Here is a 13,583-nt window from a genome sequence, read left to right as displayed (position 1 = left end):
TAGCCTTTCAATTGCATGATTCAATACCTTTTAATCTTATTGTAGACTCACAATATATTTATAATCTTTTTAATCATATGGTATTTGCTTACCTGTCTCCACTTTTGGATTGTAATTTACTTTCCTTATTCCTTACTTTTCAAACTCTCCTGCGTGACCGAACTATTCCATTTTTTGTTGCTCACATTCGCTCCCATACAGGTTTTTCTGATACTATTTTTGATGGCAACCACAGAGCAGACACTGCTTTACATTCTCTTAAGATGGCTCCACTTTTTACTGACCCTTTAACTAGCCATTCCTTTTTTCACCAGAATGCTAAATCTCTTCGTGCTACCTTTAACATTCCACTTTCTCAGGCTCGTGATATTATCTCAGCCTGTCCTTCTTGCTCCTCCTCCCCCCTCTCTTTTCCCTTTCATGCTGTTAACCCCAGAGGAACTGAAGCCAATGTCCTTTGGCAGATGGATGTTACTCACGTTCCACAATTTTCTCCAGCTTCCTATCTTCATGTTTGCATAGATACTTATTCTGGTTATGTGTGGGTTACCCCCCTTCACGGGGAAACTACCTCTCATGTGATTCAGCACCTTCTCGCTGCCATGGCTGTCATGGGACGACCACTTGTTTTAAAGACTGACAATGCTCCTGCGTATACTTCTAATGCTTTTTCTCAATTTTGCAGAACTTGGGATATTTCACTCCAACATGGCATTCCATGCAATAGCTCAGGCCAAGCTATAGTGGAACGTGCACATGGTACATTTCAAGCTTTGTTGTTTAAACATTGAAAAGAAAGGGGAATTACTCCCTCAGATCTTAAAACCTTAATTCCAGTATTGTTGTTTACTTTGAATCATTTAACTATCACTAATCAAGCTTATACTCCTGCAGAGAGACATTTTAGGAAGGAGCTTCCCCTGGAGTGACCACAAGTGCTATATAAGGAGCTGCCCGAGCCAACCTGGAAGGGACCAGCTGAATTGATTACTTGGGAAAGGGGTTTTGCATCTATTCTTACTCCTACAGGACTGGTGTGGGTGCCTGCCAGGTGTGTGAAGCCATTCCGAGCCAAAAATGAGCTGGCACCAGAGGCTGAGCAGTCCACTCCCAGAGTTCAATCCAACCCTGACATTGAACTCGAACCCGATGGGTGAAACATCACGAAGGCGTAAAAGACCTTCGCAGCCAGCAGGAACTCAGCCACCAGTAACATGGGGAAATGTTGAAAACACTCAGCGCAGATGCCCTTGGTGACCTTACTATCGCACAGCTAGAGCCGACTCCAGAACTATTCCTGTCGGCAGTTATTGCACGACTTCACACCAATTCAGCACTTGGACTGTTGCTGTGTTTTTTGATTTTTATTTTTTCAGATGTAGGAATTCATGAAGATTTAGCGGATAGAGGACAATTTAATTTGTGGCTACAACTGGCCAATATTTCTGGTCAGAGTAATTTTTGCTTAAAAATGTCTGCTTTTGCTCATGAAGTTATTAGCTCTTGCATTGTTCCTGTCTGTGCTCCAGCTACTATTATTCAAAATTATACTCTTTTTGCCAATTTTAATATATCTACTACTTATGATACTATGTATTCTTGGGGCTCTCCCACTTATAAACTTAAGAAAAATGCTTTTTCTATTATTACTCCAAATGTTATTCACCACGAGAATATCACTTGTGCTAGAATCATTAATTGTACCCATAACTGTTATAATTTTGGTGATTCAGCTTTGACTAATTGTGTTCAGATTGTTAATGTATCCTTCACTCTAGGTCACATTCCTCTTCCCAGTGGATGGTTTTTTTCATGTGGACAGAGAACATTTAATTATATTCCGGCCAATCTGTCCAGTCCAACCTTCTGTTGTTTGAGCCGTCTAGCACTCATCATGCCTGACAGTAAAACCATCGGGCAAGCATCTCCTGTCAATCGTAAAAGGCGTGCGTACAGTGGTGATGAGTTAGACTCCACCTGTGACTCTTCCACATGTCTTTTCAACAAGGAGGAAATTTTAGCACTGGCTTTGTTTGTTCCTCGTGCTTTGGCTGCTAGAAATAGCAGAAATATTAATTCTCTTGCATGTCTTGTGGCTAAAGCCTTGAACCATACTTCCTCTGCTATTGCACAGTTAAATGATGAACAGAAGGAGTTACGCCATGCTATTTTAGAAAATGGGGCTGCTATAGATTATCTCATGCTTTTACATAATACAGGATGTGAAGCAGTGGAAGAAATGTGCTGTTTTAATGTAACTGATAATTCTAATGCCATTCGTAACCATATATCTGCTTTGCACACATTAGTTCACCAAATTCGTCAGGATAAAGGATGGGGTATTTGGCGGTAGTCGCCCCTCCATGGCGATTTTCAACCCTTTTCAGGGTCCTCCGAAAGAGAAAGAATGGGCGGCAGGAAGCAGACTGTTCCTACATGTCTGGAAGTGCCGCGCGCGCAAACCCCTTTTTATTCATTCTAACAGGTCTTTCTTGGGCTGAGCCCATGCGTCTAAATCTCTCACACCACTTGCACAGCCTGTTGGGCCACAAATGTAGACACCCCCGGTTAACAGCACAACAGCCTCTCAGGGGGCTATGGGTGGCTAAGATCAGTATCACACCTAGGCCTAGTCAACAGCGGAAAATATATAAGGAGCAACCACAAACCTCAAAGCAACCACAAACCTCAACACTCACAACCCGTTGGAGCACAAAAGTGCAAGGTTAACTCCCCTTGCTTTCTAAACATCCCCAGACATGGGTGGCGGGGGAGGGGGGTTCTAGGTACAGCTGAGGCAAACCCTTCCGCCCAGCTCTGGTCAAGGGTGGGAAATGATTCAAGGAAACAAACACACTTTTACACACACACACACACACACACACCTAGGCAAGCCTGTGCAATAAAGCAATATAAGCTTACTTACTTTACTTTACTTTACTTTTATTAAATTTGTATACTGCCCTTCTCCCGAAGGACTCAGGGCGGTGAACAGGGCACATATAAATAGAGAATACAAAAATTAAAAGGAATTAAATAATTGCCCAGATAAAAACAATAACAGTATAAAAACCCCATTAAAAACCCTAACATCCCCCATCAGACCAGGCCAGCTTGTTCAAATAAATGGGTCTTCAGACCGTGTCGGAAGGAGCGAAGGTCCGGTGCCGTCCGGAGCTCGACCGGCAGTTGGTTCCATAAAGCCGGAGCGCCCACAGAGAAGGCCCTCCCCCTGGGGCCCACCAGCCGACATTCTCTGACCGGAGGCACCCTGAGGAGGCCCTCTCTGTGGGAGCGCACAGGGCGGAGGGAAGTTGACACCGGCAGCAGGTGGTCCCTGAGGTACTCCGGACCCATGCCATGTAGGGACTTAAAGACCATTACCAAAACCTTGAACTTCACCCAGAAGACAACTGGTAACCAATGCAGCTCACGGAGCAAAGGTGTAACATGGGAGTACCGGGAAACTCCCAAGACAACTCTCGCGGCTGCATTCTGTACCAGTTGGAGCTTCCGAGTTGTCTTCAAGGGAAGCCCCATGTAAAGAGCATTGCAGTAGTCCAGACGAGAGGTCACGAGCACATGAGTGACCATGCACAGGGCATCCCGGTCCAGATAGGGCCGCAACTGGCGCACCAGGCGAACCTGGGTGAAAGCCCCCCTAGTCACGGCTACTATATGGTCTTCCAAAGTAAGCCGTGAATCTAGGAGGACTCCCAAGTTGCGAGCCCTAACTACGGGGGGTAAAAACTCACCCCCCATAGAAAGAGGTGGAATATTCTGAATGTCCCGGGATGCCGGAATGCACAGCCACTCAGTCTTGTCAGGGTTGAGCTGAAGTCTGTTCCTCCCCATCCAGACCCGAACCGCCTCCAGGCAACGGGACATCACGTCGAGGGCATCACTGGGGTGGTTTGGGGTCGAAATGAAAAGCTGGGTATCATCGGCGTACTGATGATACCCAACTCCAAAACCACGAATGATCTCACCCAGCGGTTTCATGTAGATGTTGAACAGGAGAGGCGAGAGGACTGACCCCTGAGGAACTCCACAAACGAGAGACCTTGGGGTCGACCTCTGCCCTCCTGCCAACACCGACTGCGAGCGTCCCAGGAGATAGGAGGAGAACCACCAAAGAACCGTGCCTCCCACTCCCAATCCCCTGAGACGCCGCAGCAGGATACCATGGTTGATGGTATCGAAAGCCGCCGAGAGGTCTAATAGGATTAGGACAGAGGAATATCCCCTGTCCCGGGCCCTCCAGAGATCATTCACCAGAGCGACCAATGTCGTCTCTGTGCTGTACCCGGGCCTGAAACCCGATTGGGACGCATCTAGATAATCCGCTTCATCCAGAACCAGGGGGAGCTGATGCGCCACCACACTCTCAACAACCTTCGCAAGAAAGCCTTATCTTCAGCCCTCCTGAGTATGCAGGAACCAAGTGAAGGCAACAACAACAAAAAAGAAAAAAACTATTTCCTGTTTAAAAGTCACAGTGAAGAGTCAAGAAGGGGGGCACTTCCAGGAAACCCCAGAGCACACTTGGCACCTTCCCCCTTCCCGAGCCTCCCTAGGACTAAGCACCCCTTCTTCCTGGCTCGCCAAGAATGCTGTGCAGGTTCCGAGGTTTTGCTTGATAAAAAATACCAGAAACCAGAAGTTGCCTTCAAGCTTTACGTTTTTATTCAGCTGAACAAAGACAGGTTTCTCTAAAAGAGAGAAAAAGCCCCAGATATCAGAAAAGCCTTATTTTTATACCTTCTTTGATTACATAAGCAATTCACCCAGCAAAGCTGACACACATAAGATAAAGACTTCACCCTTTAAGGCTGGCACACTGTACATAAGAAAGAAGAAAGCAGAAGTAGCTAAAAGGTTCCCTTTTGGGTCTTCCCCCAAGACACCATATGTTCCCTTTTGGGTGGTTTAGGTGTTTCCCTAAGACACCATATGTTCCTGGATGGGTTAGGACATTAGGTGTTTCCTTTGCTGTCCTTTTATGATACTGCATTCATGGTTCTGCAAGTGGCCAGAGATAGCGGGGCCATCTGCACATATTCACAATTGATACTGTCCCCTAAGTCCAGGTCAACATGCTTTGAACAGACGAGACCAAAGTGGAGATGTTTGGCCATCATGCGCAGTGCCACGTTTGGTGAAAACCAAACACAGCGTATCAGCACAAACATCTCATACCAACTGTCAAGCACAGCAGTGGAGGGGTGATGATTTAGGCTTGTTTTGAAGCTATAGGTTCTGGGCACCTTGCAGTCATTGAGTCAACCATGAATTCCTCTGTATACCCAAGTATTCCAGAGTCAAATGTGAGGCCAACAGCTAAAGCTGAGATCGGGTCATGCAACAGAACAGTGATCCCAAGTGCACCAGCAAATCTACAACAGAACGGCTGAAACAGAAAAGCATCAGGGTGTTGCAATGGTCCAAAGTACAGACCTCAACCTGATTGAAATGCTCCGGCAGGACCTCAAGAGACATATGCATAAACAAATGCCCCACAAACCTCAATGAAGTGAAGCAATGTTGTACAGAAGAATGGACCGAAATTCGCCCACAATGATGTGAGACTGGTAAACTCATACAGGAAATGATTACTTCACGCTATGCTGCTAAAGGTGGTTCTACAAGCTATTAAATCATAAGGTGTACTTAGTTTTTCACACATGGCTCCCATTTTGGTGTTTTTTGTAAAAGAAAAAAAAAGATGACATAGTGTAATATGTCCTATGTTGTTGTTCATCTGAGGTTGTATTTGCCTACTTTTAAGAACTGCTGAGGACCAGCTGATTTTTACTATGTTCTGATATGTAAAACCATAGGACTCAAAGAAGGTGTACTTCTCTTTTTCACATGAGTCTATCTCAGATGATGTGCCATTTCTGAAAGAACAGAGAAATTTTTTGCTTTTTCCATGCTAGTTAGTGAAAGGCTATAGCTCTGGTTTTGCCAAATTACCCCCCAAGATTGGGAATGAATTGGAGTAAGCTACTGTCTGTTCTTCTCTTGATGTCCCAGATTTACTGAATCACGCTATTGTCTCATTTGGCTTACTACATTTTGAGAATAAACTTAAGAACATAATTTCAGTGCTGTGTGGCATAATCAGATACCCAATTATTTTCAGTACCATAGCCTAAATATTGGGTTTTGGTTTTGAGGACCATGATTATTACAGTCAAACCAAGAATTGGAATTATTTGGAGGAAGCTGTTATAGTTCAACTCCTCATTCTATTTTTATAATAAATTGTTGTAGTTTAGGATCCTTAAGTAATGGCTAAATACCATTCAGCATTGGCTATTAATATGTGTTTTTGTGATATCGAAACCTATTATAATATTCAAGGAATTATTTCTGTGGTACTTATTCTAGAATAAGGTAATTATAGATACTACTTTTTCCTCTTCTCAAACTTTATTCCATATAATACATTATTTTCACTAGTATTATAATTCTCATGGCATATAGCAGCCAATGTTGCTTGTTATTCTTTAATTATATATTTCTATCTTTATTTTGGGGTTTTAAAAATAGCAGCAGTTCATGGCTAAGCATAACATGTTAACCAAGGAGCTTTTCTCTTTTCTCTGCTATTTCCCACTTCAAAAGTAATTATTCTTTATTGCTGAAATTACTTAACGTTTTTGCTTGCACTCGATTTTATATTCTGCTGCAGAGATGTGTAACTAGAGGTATATGTGACTTGAAGAAACTATCTAAAAATGGAATGAAACTAAGGTTTTTTTTTTAATATGATAGAAGCAAAACACTGTTAATTACATGGAGAGTAATTACAGACTGTGCATTCAGAAGCACACACGCTGATTTATGGTACCAACCCTCTGAACAGACAGAAACTGGACAGCAAGAAATTGTTAGGTACAACAGAAAATGTAATGTTACCTGCTTTCCAGTTGTTCATTTTGATTTAGGAATCTATAGATACAAAGTTCATTTAAAAAGCATGAAATGTATGTTATTTATTCATGTTCATTTATTTATTCATTTATTCAGAGCCTTGGTGGAGCATTGGGCTAATGCCTCCTTAAGTAACACCAGCTGCCTGCAATTAGTGCAGGTTCGCATCCCACCAGGCTCAAGGTTGACTCAGCCTTCCATCCTTCCGAGGTAGGTAAAATGAGGACCCAGATTGTTGGGGGCAATAAGCTGACTTTGTAATAATGCCGCTTGGGGGGGGCGAAAGCCCTAATAAGCAGGCATATACATAGAATGAAGGCTACTGCTAAGCTTGTAAGCCGCCCTGAGTCTTCGGAGAAGGGCGGGATATAAATGGAATTAAAATAAATAAATAAATAAATATATAATTAATGTATTTCAATTCTGCCTATTTTTTAGAGCAGAGGTCCCCAACCTTTTTGGCACCAGGGACTGGTTCTGTGGGGAGAGGTTTTTCCGCGGACCAGAGGGCACAGGGTTTTGTATGCTGCCTGCATCCCGCAGATGGCGCTTTGCTTGTTTGTGTGGCCTGGTACTGGTCCACGGCTGGGGGTTGGGGACCCGTTTTAGAGGACTACCACCTAATATGTCCTCAAAGCTGAAGAACATCTTTCAAACTCAGAAAAATTATGTTTGTTCTCCTGCTTTAAAGTGACCGCTGTATTTTAAAATGTAAAGGAGTTCCTAACATATCTTCCAGCTAATTTTGATTTACCCAGAATTGCCACAGTCATAAAGCATTAGAAACAATAATGTCTGATAAGTTAACTAAAGAATAACTTTGAAACGCTGGGCAGAATTAGATTTAACCTTTGAGTGTTGTTGTACAAACATATGAATTGTGTATTTGTGTATTCAAAGGATCGAACATGAGCATCTTTATTAAAACCAACCAGTTTATTTATAGAAGTCTATACATTGTAACGAATGCTGCCGAGACATCAATGAATTAAAGCAAATAAACCCATCCCTCCAAATGAGACTGTGGTGTCATCACTCACGGTCACATGCACTTAAGAGGAGAAAACATTACACCTTCATACACAGTTTCATAGCTATCTGAGAAAAAAATACTCCCTCAATGTATTATTCTCACTGAAAAAGATAGTGTACAAGGACTCAACTATTACCTCTGTGAAAAACAGAAACTCATTTCTGAGTTTAGTACATAGGGTATACACTGGGACAGCTACCTCATTCGTGTCTTTAAATTCCCTACTTATTTGAGTAGTTCATCTAATTCAGTATTTTACAACCTCAGTAACATTAAGATGTTTGGACTTCAATTCCTAGAATTCCTCAGCCAGCATTCAATTCTGGAATTTGGTCCATACATCTTAACATTGCTGAGGTTGAGAAATATTGCTCTAACCCAATTGGAGGGGAGGAAACCAATGCTTTATTTACAACTTAAAGAGAAAAAAATTTCTGCACTTTGATTATAAGGCCAATGTCATAAAGTCTACCTCTGGCTGCAAAAGTCTATCATGGACTGCCATGATATAATTAGGTAGAAACATAAGAAGCTAAATCTTTGCTTACTCTTTTCTTTCTCTCATATCACAGCTTTATAGAAATTGGTGGGCAATCAAAAAACCTGTAAAAGTATTGCAAATCTATTTTTCTACATCAGGAATATTAGTACTGGGGATTGGCTACTACAGATGATATTGGCAGGGGGGAAAATAATCAAGTGATAATATTGCTTATTTACACAGCATATCATGATGACTCCCAGTTATACACTGGCATATTCCAAAAATCTATTTTAAAAAATAACAGCCCACAAAAGCTTGAGAAACGTAGCTTGGGGGAAAAAAAGAAAAACAAAGCAAATCAGAATGATTACATATTTACACAACAGTCTGTAAAGCTGTGGACCATCCAGTAAATAAAGCCACACACTTCACACAATGTGACAAAACAATCTACGGAGGAGTTTCCCCTCCCCTTTCATTTCATAGGTTTTACACAGATGTGTGTCCCCCTTGCATTAAATAAGCAATTAAAGAAAAATCAAATTGAAGCATCAAGAAGGATACTCAAAGATCAGGGCCACGAGATTTAAATCTCCGCTTAGATGTAACCATAGATATTCTGGGCTTAAAAATGCTTCATGTAAGGTCTCCTCCAGATTCTTGAGCCAGGAAAGTATCCACTAGTGAAACCTCTCATTATTCATGTACTAAATTCAGTATAACCCACGGTAGTTCATTCTGCATTTTTTGATAAAATGTCTTTTATTTACACGTTGATCTTTACCCCTGAGTGATTATCAAGCAGTCGTGTTACTTATTCAAGCACTCTGCCTGTACAAACCTTTGTTAAGGTTCTCAACCTCACGGGTTGTACCTACCAATGTTATATAGGTCAAATAACTGCAATTTAAAATAATCTCCCATTTCTACCACATCCTTCCCATTCAGCATTTTCCCCCCAAAATATGCAAATGAAAAGATATCCAGCCTAACCTAGAAAAAGATGAGGCCGAGCAGCAAAGGGGATGACCACACATATTTCTGTTGGGGGGGGAGAATGGAAGAGAAGATCCAAGTAGCAGCCAGAGAAGACATAGTGCTCTACCTTCCTATAACAGGTCATTCAAGAGCACATATATTACTGTATTATAAAGCCTGATATGGGAGGGAGAGATGAGAGGGATTTTTACAAAAAGAAACACAAAAGTGTGAACTTGCACAGTTATTGTTAGCCAGGCCTTTTTTGCTTGTTTGTTTGTTTGTTTTTTTAAAAAATCACATTTACTAAATTGCCCCTGCTGTGTCAGATGCTTAAATGTAGCTGGTAGAAATTCCAGACATCTTTAAAGAACTGTGACAAATACAAATTTACTGCAGGTTAAAAATGATTAAAAAAAAACATCTGGAAAAAAGTTCACACAGCCCAGCCCAGCCCACCCCCACAAAAATGTACACTTTCACCCGAAATCTGTTTGTAAATATGTCCCTCTCCAAAGGTAGGAGCAGGGGGAAAGAAGAGGGGGGAAAAGTGCAGGCGACCTTCACAAGAGGTCTTGTGCCAACTGGCGCACCAGGCGAACCTGGGTGAAAGCCCCCCTAGTCACGGCTACTATATGGTCTTCCAAAGTAAGCCGTGAATCTAGGAGGACTCCCAAGTTGCGAGCCCTAACTACGGGGGGTAAAAACTCACCCCCCATAGAAAGAGGTGGAATATTCTGAATGTCCCGGGATGCCGGAATGCACAGCCACTCAGTCTTGTCAGGGTTGAGCTGAAGTCTGTTCCTCCCCATCCAGACCCGAACCGCCTCCAGGCAATGGGACATCACGTCGAGGGCATCACTGGGGTGGTTTGGGGTCGAAATGAAAAGCTGGGTATCATCGGCGTACTGATGATACCCAACTCCAAAACCACGAATGATCTCACCCAGCGGTTTCATGTAGATGTTGAACAGGAGAGGCGAGAGGACTGACCCCTGAGGAACTCCACAAACGAGAGACCTTGAGGTCGACCTCTGCCCTCCTGCCAACACCGACTGCGAGCGTCCCAGGAGATATGAGAACCACCAAAGAACCGTGCCTCCCACTCCCAATCCCCTGAGACGCCGCAGCAGGATACCATGGTTGATGGTATCGAAAGCCGCCGAGAGGTCTAATAGGATTAGGACAGAGCAATATCCCCTGTCCCGGGCCCTCCAGAGATCATTCACCAGAGCTACCAATGTCGTCTCTGTGCTGTACCCGGGCCTGAAACCCGATTGAGACGCATGTAGATAATCCGCTTCATCCAGAACCAGGGGGAGCTGATGTGCCACCACACTCTCAACAACCTTCGCAAGAAAGCCTTATCTTCAGCCCTCCTGAGTATGCAGGAACCAAGTGAAGGCAACAACAACAAAAAAGAAAAAAACTATTTCCTGTTTAAAAGTCACAGTGAAGAGTCAAGAAGGGGGGCACTTCCAGGAAACCCCAGAGCACACTTGGCACCTTCCCCCTTCCCGAGCCTCCCTAGGACTAAGCACCCCTTCTTCCTGGCTCGCCAAGAATGCTGTGCAGGTTCTGAGGTTTTGCTTGATAAAAAATACCAGAAACCAGAAGTTGCCTTCAAGCTTTACGTTTTTATTCAGCTGAACAAAGACAGGTTTCTCTAAAAGAGAGAAAAAGCCCCAGATATCAGAAAAGCCTTATTTTTATACCTTCTTTGATTACATAAGCAATTCACCCAGCAAAGCTGACACACATAAGATAAAGACTTCACCCTTTAAGGCTGGCACACTGTACATAAGAAAGAAGAAAGCAGAAGTAGCTAAAAGGTTCCCTTTTGGGTCTTCCCCCAAGACACCATATGTTCCCTTTTGGGTGGTTTAGGTGTTTCCCTAAGACACCATATGTTCCTGGATGGGTTAGGACATTAGGTGTTTCCTTTGCTGTCCTTTTATGATACTGCATTCATGGTTCTGCAAGTGGCCAGAGATAGCGGGGCCATCTGCACATATTCACAATTGATACTGTCCCCTAAGTCCAGGTCAACATGCTTTGAACAGACGAGACCAAAGTGGAGATGTTTGGCCATCATGCGCAGTGCCACGTTTGGTGAAAACCAAACACAGCGTATCAGCACAAACATCTCATACCAACTGTCAAGCACAGCAGTGGAGGGGTGATGATTTAGGCTTGTTTTGAAGCTATAGGTTCTGGGCACCTTGCAGTCATTGAGTCAACCATGAATTCCTCTGTATACCCAAGTATTCCAGAGTCAAATGTGAGGCCAACAGCTAAAGCTGAGATCGGGTCATGCAACAGAACAGTGATCCCAAGTGCACCAGCAAATCTACAACAGAACGGCTGAAACAGAAAAGCATCAGGGTGTTGCAATGGTCCAAAGTACAGACCTCAACCTGATTGAAATGCTCCGGCAGGACCTCAAGAGACATATGCATAAACAAATGCCCCACAAACCTCAATGAAGTGAAGCAATGTTGTACAGAAGAATGGACCGAAATTCGCCCACAATGATGTGAGACTGGTAAACTCATACAGGAAATGATTACTTCACGCTATGCTGCTAAAGGTGGTTCTACAAGCTATTAAATCATAAGGTGTACTTAGTTTTTCACACATGGCTCCCATTTTGGTGTTTTTTGTAAAAGAAAAAAAAAGATGACATAGTGTAATATGTCCTATGTTGTTGTTCATCTGAGGTTGTATTTGCCTACTTTTAAGAACTGCTGAGGACCAGCTGATTTTTACTATGTTCTGATATGTAAAACCATAGGACTCAAAGAAGGTGTACTTCTCTTTTTCACATGAGTCTATCTCAGATGATGTGCCATTTCTGAAAGAACAGAGAAATTTTTTGCTTTTTCCATGCTAGTTAGTGAAAGGCTATAGCTCTGGTTTTGCCAAATTACCCCCCAAGATTGGGAATGAATTGGAGTAAGCTACTGTCTGTTCTTCTCTTGATGTCCCAGATTTACTGAATCACGCTATTGTCTCATTTGGCTTACTACATTTTGAGAATAAACTTAAGAACATAATTTCAGTGCTGTGTGGCATAATCAGATACCCAATTATTTTCAGTACCATAGCCTAAATATTGGGTTTTGGTTTTGAGGACCATGATTATTACAGTCAAACCAAGAATTGGAATTATTTGGAGGAAGCTGTTATAGTTCAACTCCTCATTCTATTTTTATAATAAATTGTTGTAGTTTAGGATCCTTAAGTAATGGCTAAATACCATTCAGCATTGGCTATTAATATGTGTTTTTGTGATATCGAAACCTATTATAATATTCAAGGAATTATTTCTGTGGTACTTATTCTAGAATAAGGTAATTATAGATACTACTTTTTCCTCTTCTCAAACTTTATTCCATATAATACATTATTTTCACTAGTATTATAATTCTCATGGCATATAGCAGCCAATGTTGCTTGTTATTCTTTAATTATATATTTCTATCTTTATTTTGGGGTTTTAAAAATAGCAGCAGTTCATGGCTAAGCATAACATGTTAACCAAGGAGCTTTTCTCTTTTCTCTGCTATTTCCCACTTCAAAAGTAATTATTCTTTATTGCTGAAATTACTTAACGTTTTTGCTTGCACTCGATTTTATATTCTGCTGCAGAGATGTGTAACTAGAGGTATATGTGACTTGAAGAAACTATCTAAAAATGGAATGAAACTAAGGTTTTTTTTTTAATATGATAGAAGCAAAACACTGTTAATTACATGGAGAGTAATTACAGACTGTGCATTCAGAAGCACACACGCTGATTTATGGTACCAACCCTCTGAACAGACAGAAACTGGACAGCAAGAAATTGTTAGGTACAACAGAAAATGTAATGTTACCTGCTTTCCAGTTGTTCATTTTGATTTAGGAATCTATAGATACAAAGTTCATTTAAAAAGCATGAAATGTATGTTATTTATTCATGTTCATTTATTTATTCATTTATTCAGAGCCTTGGTGGAGCATTGGGCTAATGCCTCCTTAAGTAACACCAGCTGCCTGCAATTAGTGCAGGTTCGCATCCCACCAGGCTCAAGGTTGACTCAGCCTTCCATCCTTCCGAGGTAGGTAAAATGAGGACCCAGATTGTTGGGGGCAATAAGCTGACTT

Source organism: Vipera ursinii, assembly GCF_947247035.1.
Source record: "Vipera ursinii genome assembly, chromosome: 1".
Classification (NCBI taxonomy): domain Eukaryota; kingdom Metazoa; phylum Chordata; class Lepidosauria; order Squamata; family Viperidae; genus Vipera; species Vipera ursinii.
Note: the sequence above shows the minus strand (reverse complement) of the source record.